At 29.5% G+C, this 9,832-nt stretch overlaps 1 pseudogene; it reads left to right on the top strand.

Annotated features, from left to right (window-relative positions):
- Window positions 1–1,298: 1,298 nt before the first annotated feature.
- Window positions 1,299–4,084, top strand: LOC128185407 (toll-like receptor 6; annotated as a pseudogene).
- Window positions 4,085–9,832: the final 5,748 nt, after the last annotated feature.

Here is a 9,832-nt window from a genome sequence, read left to right as displayed (position 1 = left end):
AAACTGCTGCATGGACTTTTATGAAACAATGTAGGTATAAAGGACAAAATGTGCCGATGTACATAATTATGTTTGTCACCTAGAAATTCCGATTCCACTATTTTTAGCATTATCATCTAACATTAATCTCTTGTTTGTTACATGTCAATTCCTTTTTTGTTTCAATTAACCGCTTTATCACCTCCACTGGCCATCTTATCTTTATAGCATATAAAGAGATATGAAATCAAGGAAATTGGGAAAAAATAAAAATAAATAATATTGAAAAGCATAGTAATTTCAACAAATAGTGCTTACATTTTTTATTTCCTGAATTAATTGTGTCCTAGTTTGAAAATAATTGCATTGTTAAAAAAAATTAAATGCAAGTTAAATTCAAAAGAAGTAACACCACCTGATACTATATGTATCTATATAGTTATTGGCAATTAATAATTGCTAATTACTTCCGGTATTCCCGGATAAGGTATCTTGTGGAAAAAAGGTTGAAAAAAGTGACGTTAGTAGATACATGTATAGGTATGTATTTTCTCTCATTTTCAATTTTGATAAGGTTTGGGACAAGAAAAGAACCATTCTGATATCCTGGAAAGAAAACCAAGAAGACCTTCGATACATCTGGGACACAGGCACCTGACCCAGGCGTCACCAATTTTCCCTAAGTCAATACTCATCGATCCTCAAATCTTAATATTGACTTCAAAGTCATGCACTCTTCTTTGAAGGATTGAGGCGAAGAATAAGTTGATTTGAAAATTTTGCTGACAGTGAAGACGGATGTTAAAAAAAGTATTTTTATAGCAAGATATCCCTGCAGTACAATTATTTTATACACGTCGCGACCATTATCATAATACAAGGTATTATCTTTCTTTAAGAAGAACTATTTTTAACGTCAAGTGTCTGCGGTCTTGGAGTAGGTTCCATTTCAAAATTCTGTTTTGAGAATTTCCTTTTTGAAAGGCAAGCAACATTAATCAAAATAATCTATCACCTTAAGATTTATCATCGTATTAGGTGCACGCCTTGAATCGTTTTATATATAAGTATTATAACTTTGAAAAAGAACGAACGACAATATTATTCATATAACAGTTAACATTATTTAGCATTATAGATGTACTCATTTTCTTGCATTCATATCTATTTTCTAATTAAGTTACTTTATCTATCAATTCATAACTCCAAAAGACCATTGTTTGAGAACGAAATTCGTGTGAAACGATACATTATTTTCCCTATTTATTACTCATAAACAGTAAGTCTGCTTTTGTTTGCAGGTTGCAAATTGCGTGAAAATGACGGAAAGAAAGATCACTCACTTAATTGTGTGTCTTAAAAACCAAATAACATTAACACTTCAAGTTCTGAAAAAGAAAACCCAAATCAACAAACAAGAAAAAAGGCAGAGCGTTTCACACGCGTTTTCCACCATTGTTTAGTACGGAGAAAGCGTTTATTTCAAGACAGTATTTTGTCATTTTATGAGCATTCTGAAGAAAACCATTCATAAAAATTAATATTAACCACAACATGGCCCAGTTACATTTTTTGCTGTTACGCCATTCCTTGAATAATCCCTTTATTTATATTTTGCTTTTTAAATTTCATCATGGTTTAAAGATTGTTTTTCAATTCAAATTGAAAAAAAAATGTTTTGTCATCAAAATCAGTCACATGAACAAAACAATTTTTTCTTAAAAGGGATATTTCCCCATTTAAAAGGCATGACATATGTATTAGAGAAGAACTGATTAAAAAGTTTCCCAGACCCTTTGTGACACCTGATAAAGTCAAACGATGTGACTAATATAGAAGAAGAAGTGCCTTGAAAGTAACATCTATGAATGTACATATTTATATGTTTATTTGTTGCAGCTCTTTTCAATTTACGGTTATATCTTAGCGGGATTTAAATACTAAAACACATATGCAAACTACACATAATCTATTTCATTACAAATTCTATTTCTTTATTGTAGATGATGAGATGGAATAAAGCTAGAGGTCTTCAAATGATCAAGAAATAAGATCAGACATAGTTAATATAAACGATATGAGCGTTAAGTACCTTTTCAATATCTGCGTGAGTGAGCTAGTAATGGATCGGGACGCAATTAACTATCTTAATATACATATTTACAAAACTATATTATGGAATTGTCTAAATAAGTTAAGTCTAAGCTTTAATAAGATCCAATATGTTGCTTTTGAGACTTCTTTTGCTTTCTTAACTTTGCCACGGCTGCGGGAAATAAATGCATGTTGCAATTAACATAAAATTATATAATATCAACCGTCGACAAGGATATAAAAAAATTTCCATCAACATTAATCTGCCAAGAAGTCTAATGGAACTTGACATCTCTTACAATTACATCCACAATCAGCGTCCTATAAGATGGGATTTACTTGTAACGTTTTCAGGGGAAAATTTGCGCAAACTGAATCTTCAAAAAACTAATTATCCTGTAGAGTATAAAGACATCTTTAATTTTCCGTAATTAAGAATCCTTAATTTATCTGAAAATAACTTTTCAAATATTCACCCGAATATATTTCAAAGAGTAAGAAATCTTCGCCAGTTATTCGCATCAAATGTCAACTTAAACTTAATTAACAGTTTGATTGCCGAAGGTTTGTTTAAAAATCTCAAATGTTTGACAAAACTTGATCTATCTCGAAATGGCTTAGCCTTTTTACCGCAGTCTCTACTAAATGACCAAAAACAATCTTTAATAGAAATTAATCTAGATCATAATATGTTTTCTTCCATCCACGATTCCTTAATGCAGTTGGAAAATTTGAACAATCTCTATCGTCGATACAACTTGATATCAAAGATTTCGAAGAAGGACCAGAGACTTTTTGAATCATTGAACAATCTGTCAATCCATTTAATAGGAATTCCCATTTCCTGCGCATGCTTAAACATCCAGTCTTTGAAATGGATGAAAGATCACAAAATTTCATTTCCAGATCTTGGCAAAGTTCTATGTGTGGAAAACAACCACCAAGTTGGTCATTTATTCAACGACGAAATATGGCGGAAATTCGAACTAGACTGCCAATCAAACGATTGGCTCATATTTTCTACCGTATTGCTGTTTCTGACAATGTTAATATTCACAAGTATTGCTGCTATCAAAAGATACCGTGTCCATCTAGAATATGTAATTCTTAGACTGAAAAAACAATGGAAAGGTATACCTTTACGAAAAAGTGAAGACGAGTTTTTATTTGATGTGTATGTATCATACAGTGAATCGGACTACGAATGGGTCAGAGATAAACTTTGTCCAAAATTAGAAGATTTATACGTAAAATCATGGATAACAGATATAAATTCCACTCCAGGCCGCTGGGCATTAGAAGGGATTGTGAATCGTATTAACGAGTGCAGGAAAGTAATGTTTGTTTTAAGTGAGAGTTTTTTGGACATGGAGTGGTCTTCATATGCTGTTAAACAGCCATCACCCATGCTTTCCATAATCAACGACAGGGGTTTATTGTGGTTTTGATTAAAGATGGGGTTGCTCTTGAAAAGCTTCCAGAGGAACTGAAAAACATATAGTGGTGCATTGAATACTTCAGATGGCCTGACGAAGAGGAAAGAAACGAAGTTATACTCAAGAAACTGACCAAAACACTTAAATCCGATATAACTGTTTGAGTGAATTATGATTCGAATAAACAGATGAATCGTTGGGCTAGATATTTATGAAACGCTTTTAATTGTAAATTATGGGAATTTTATTTTCGTTAATATGTGTAAGAATATAGTATTTTGTTGGAAAAAATACGATATTTGAGACACTAAGTGTGCAGTTGCAATATCATTCGTTTTAGATCAAACACTATTTTATTTATGTTAATTAATACTACTGGATGTCCATTTTGAAACTCGTTCATCTTTTTAAGAAAAACAGCTCTGTATAGATATATAGGAAAATTCAGATTTTAGAACTAAGATATAATAGTATGGAACTTTTCTTTTCAAAATAATACCTGTGCTTTATAGTTTAAACAAAGTACTGAAGTACTGACGGGAGTTTATTTTATTTAATTTTTATTGATTATAGTTTTATTCTAAAATCAACGATAAATAATTTGTCATTACAAAAGCCAACTTTCACCAACTTAAAATTGAAGACATTATGAAGAATTCCGACATATTCTTTAAGACGAATCAGGATATTAATGTTGAATTTGCAAGTAATTACTTATGTTTTTTTTAATTTTGTCATAAAAAAGAAATTTGTTTTAATTGTGTCTGAAGAATATTTTTGTATTGTCAGTAAGTTCTGATAGAAATGTGACGAACACAACCAACATATAGTCTTCACTCTAAAGGAACAGAACTGGTGTTTTTCAAGGCACCATATACTAAATGCTGTATATGTGCATTTATATGCGCACCCCCCCCCCCTCCCCACCCCCCCCCCCCACACACACAGAATAATATATAAATATGTTATATGTTACTGATCAATTTTAGTCACCTAATTACAATTACAATGATTATCATAGTATTTATTTGTTGCCACAGAATGTACCTCTGCCATTTGTCAGGACTTTGTTACAATAAAACTTGTGCATAAACACAATTTAAAAAAATATAAAGAAAATTTATTGCTAACATAACCAATGTCTTTTAGTTGTGGACCCAACTCCACCTCGAAAAAAGCAAAATACACAAAAAAACAAAAACAAAACAAAACAAAAGGAAAACCAAAAAAAAAAAACAACAACAAAAAACAACAACAAAAAACAACAACAAAAAACCCACCAAAAACCCCCCCACACACAAAAAACCACACAACGTTATTGAATTTTACATGGTTATTTTTCATGTAATTGAAGGTGAGATTCACTCGGATTCAAATTATATGCCTGTATTGTAAACTAGTACTTCTCATACATGCATATATGTAAATAAATAATTTGGCCAAATAAACATACAAGCAGGTTAATTGGAATCACCAAATTCTTCATTTAACGTTATGATATAAGAATTGTTTAATTTTATTTGAATGAAATAACATGGGTTTCGAACGATCTTCTGATAACTGTTGGTTAATTTTTGAAGCAAAAAATTGTCTGACAATATTTAAAAAATAAAGATTCATTCTTTGAGTATTATGAGGTGATCAAATATACGATCGGAGTAATAAAATCCAAAAAATTTATTATAAATTATATCTATTTGCCAATTGTTTAATTCAATATTTTAATATTATATTAATGGTATTTTAAAACTACTGTATTTTTATTTCGTAAAATAATGCAAATCCTGCATGCGCCCCCGATACGTCATTTGCGTCATTGATGAACTGTATTGGGTTATACATTAGAAATTTAATTTGTAGTGTCTACGCTGGAAAATGTAAATACTCTGTATTCAAGCATCTATATGGTACAACATTTGATGAAGTAGGTCTGAGCTATTTTCTTTCAAAACGTGTGAAAGTAAAGATGGTCAGTGAGTGATCCAGAGTAGAAAAGAAACGTTAAAAATACCGAATTAATTTGCAGTACATGTATATGGTCAATAAGGCCCGAACCTTACCTCAGCCCATGGACAATAAAAATACTGATAATTCAAATACTGAGACATATGCACAGAAAAAGTACATGACTTTCCATTACAAATATATTCTAGCGTGTTGTGTAACTTTAAATCTTATTTGTTAACTCTCATTCATCACCATTTCTTTTTTCTTATCTTATCACGTCAATTTTTTTTAGCTGTAGTTAGAAAATGAAAGATATTTTTTTTATTTACGATTCAAAAAACTACGAATATTGAGTGCAATATCATATCGAACAGCAGTCAGTCATTTAAGAAAATTAAATGAAATTAAAATTAAATTAAAATTACAATATATATATATATATATATATATATATATATATATATATATATATATATATATATATATATATATATATATATATATATATATATTAGGGATGTCAAATCGGTCAATTTTTAGTACTCGGTTACTCGGACGTTTTTCCGATCGAGTACCCGGGTACTCGGTAAAAGTGTAAATAAATATGAACAAGTACATTGATAACTGTAAAACCTTGGTCACTTTTGTAGAAATAAAACCACATGATCTAATGGGAGGTTTCCCCTTAAGTGTGTTTCTGTTGTAAGAATTATGAGCACTTCGTATTTCAAGACCTTTGAAGTCGGTGGCGGCATTTTAGGTCTGTTCAATTTCTCTACTGTGTGCTATCTAATTTATATAATAGACTATATCAACGATGTTCAGTGAAAACAAATCATTAAAGTAAGCCAAAAATAAAGGTAGAAGACAGCCAAAGGTGAGAAAAGCTAGGTAACAGGTGCTTGGTCACGATAATTACTATATAAACACTGCCACAGGCGATAACGGTCATTTAGCATATTTAGAGGCGTAAGAAATCCTAATTACTGTATGTACAAGTGCAATGGACATTTTAAGTTTTAAAACCGATGTTTTAATACATTATTAGATAAACTTAGAAATATTAAAAAATATAGTAGATCCGAGTAACCGAGTACCGATTTTAGTATTCGATACTCGGACGTTCGATTGACATCCCTAATATATATATATATATATATATATATAAATATATATATATATATATATATATATATATATATATATATATATATATATATATATATATATATATATATATATATATGTATATATATATATATATATATATATATATATATATATATATATATATATATATATATATATATATATATTTATGCCGAATTCGTTACATGTATGTCCTAGTTTGGAAATTATTCCATTGCAAAAATGTTATCTTTGTCTCAGAGAGGTAACACCGCCTGAACGGAACGATCTATGATTAATATCAATAAAAAATGTTAATTACTTCCGGGATTTCAGGATAAGATATCTATTGAAAAAGGGTCTTAAAATTGACGTTAGTAAATACATCTAATAGATATATATAAACATTTAAAGAATAAATTGTATTGATCTGAATTTATATATATTTCTTTGTTGAAAATATATATGTGTTTTGGTATGCATGAGCATTATTTAAAAAAAACCCAAAAACTATTCTGTAATATAGAAAACGAATATCTTCTGAATTTTATTTTAAAAGGTGGTATAATTATAAACAGTCTTTCGCCGAAAAGAAAGGTCAATAGCATAATTGAAGGTCTTTAAAAAGACAGCAAATACTTATTAAATATAGGGGGAAAAAGAAAAAAATCGTGTCTTGCTCGTTTCCCTTAATGTTATGTACAATAATGGCCTTTTTTAAAGACAGTATTTTGTCAGCTTTTCAGCAATCTGAAGGAAAACATTGATGAATATTCTCCACAGTATTCGATGTTTTTCTTTTACGCTATTCCTGAATAAAGAAATGTATAAATATTATCCCTTCATTTATTACATACAAACTGAAATCATACTACAACGAATATTTTTTTCCAATATATAAATATATATATATATATATATATATATATATATATATATATATATATATATATATATATATATATATATATATATATATATATATATATATATATATATATATATAAAATCTAATTAATTTGATATATTTTCAGTTTAGTATCTGCAAGGCCTCAAGATCAGGAAAGAATTTTACACTTAAGTCAAAATTTCAATCATTCATAAAACTATAATGTATCAAAAAATAACATATTTTTTTTTACTATAACTACCATCAGTCACATGAGCAGAACAATTTCCTTAAAATAGGAAATTTCCTCATTCAAAGGGCATAAAATATATATTAGAGAATGACAAAATAAAATGTTTTAACACCCTTTGTGACTCTTCTTCATACACTGTTGGTTTTTGAGTAATATAGAAGAAAGGGCATAAGAGAAGCATGTAAGTATGTACATATAATCTATAATATTATGTTTATTTGATGAAGTTCTACTTAATTTACAGTTATATTTTAGTTTGATTTAAATACTAAAACACCTACATGCACGCAAACTAAACATCAATTATTAATTGCACATTCAACTTCTTTATTTTAGATAATGGGATGGAATAAAACTAAATGTATGATGGACAGACAGCTATTTGTTTCAATAGTTTTGATTTGTAAGTATTAAGTAAATAAAACTTGTAGGTTAAAAGTCTCTCATATTTCAAAATGAATCATCTACATATATTTTTTTCATCAAAATTTGTCAACTTTAAGAAAATCATTAATCTAGCTAGTTCACAGAAATTAAGAATATTTAACGGTATTTTTAAAACTAACATTGCATTTTATAAATTATATATATATCTCTCTCTCTCTCTGTATTTTCTCTAGAACTTTCTTTCATCAGATGACGACAGTTGAACAATTATGCAGTTTAGTTAAAGAGATTGTTGTTTTTTAACATAGATAATATAACAAATGTCTACAACAAATTACACTGTATGCGTGAGTAGAGGAAAATCTTGCATATTATAATATATTGAGAATAATTCAAATCTTATAACACTCTGTATCAGCCCAATACATCAACCAGAGGGCCTAAGGCCCGAACTCTCACATTCGTTGCACGCATCTCCTTAAAATGGTGGACATGCACACTATTCAGACGCGACCGAATACGATCCAAATCATCGCAATACAACACACGAACATTAGTTTTAAAGTTTTACAATATATTGGGTTTCTCAAGAGCGATCCGCGATTTGTAAAGTATGAAAATGAATTGCAGCTGTTTATGGGTGTTTTTTGCGACCATGAGACTGTTGCTCAACGTGCCTTATATAATCTTGCAACGTTTTGCTTCTACTGCACGATTTATCGGTTTCAATTTGCCATGCATTGTCACCAGAATATATATTATTTGTTGAAAAGAGTACGTGTATGTTCGTTGCTTCCTCCTCTGATTTACATTAATAATCTGTGCAACGACATTTTTCTTTCAAGGAGGCTGGGTGTTCAACATATAAACTATTAGACGTTCCTCAAATTTTGAGCTCTTCTTTTGAAAGAGATCAAAACACTCTAAAAATGGCCACAACCATCGAGCCCACTTAAATGTTACTAAAACTATACATGTAATTTTAAAACAATGAATTCATGGAGGTCAATGTAGAAGTTCGCAGGATTTAAATCCAAATTCTTGTGACACCGTCACATGACATGCAAACACTCTAAACTATAAAAATATTTTTAAAAACTCATGCAATTGATCCTGTGATTGAAGTTTAAAAAAACTAGCTTTAATTTCCTGTGATTTTGAGAGAAAAAATTATTCTAAAGTGCATTTAACGGACATCCCTATTGCTGTAAACTAAGTGACACTTGAACAACTAGTATAAACAGAATATAAATATATTACATTTTCCAAAGATCATTTAATGATATAAAACAAAATATTTAAAAATATTAATAAAAGTCTTCCTTTGTTTGAACTTTGAAAGGAACTTAAACTTTTTTAACGAAATTCAATTTGTTAGCACGTGCTTTTAAAGGGGTATGGTCATGCTTTAGGTCAAAAATTATTTTTAAGATTTTAATCTTTACAATGCTTCAGTAAGGTATTTTTAAAAGGCAACAGAATTTGAGTGTCATTTGCTGAATTCTTTGCTATGTAAAAAAGCCTTCGGAACTGTTTATTTGTGCTTAAAATGAAAGAGGAAGATAAACAAATCAGCTTTAAAACGATTTTTACTGGTATTTTAAATCTATGTAAACAAAAACATGGCACGAGCCTTGTTTACATGACAAAGAATTGTGAGCCCTGTATCCTGACCATTCAACTTGCATGGAATGTACATCTCACTAACAACAGCTGAAC

The sequence above is a fragment of the Crassostrea angulata genome, chromosome 5, assembly GCF_025612915.1.
Source record: "Crassostrea angulata isolate pt1a10 chromosome 5, ASM2561291v2, whole genome shotgun sequence".
Taxonomy (NCBI): Eukaryota; Metazoa; Mollusca; class Bivalvia; order Ostreida; family Ostreidae; genus Magallana; species Magallana angulata.
This window is presented reverse-complemented; position numbering and strand designations above follow the sequence as displayed.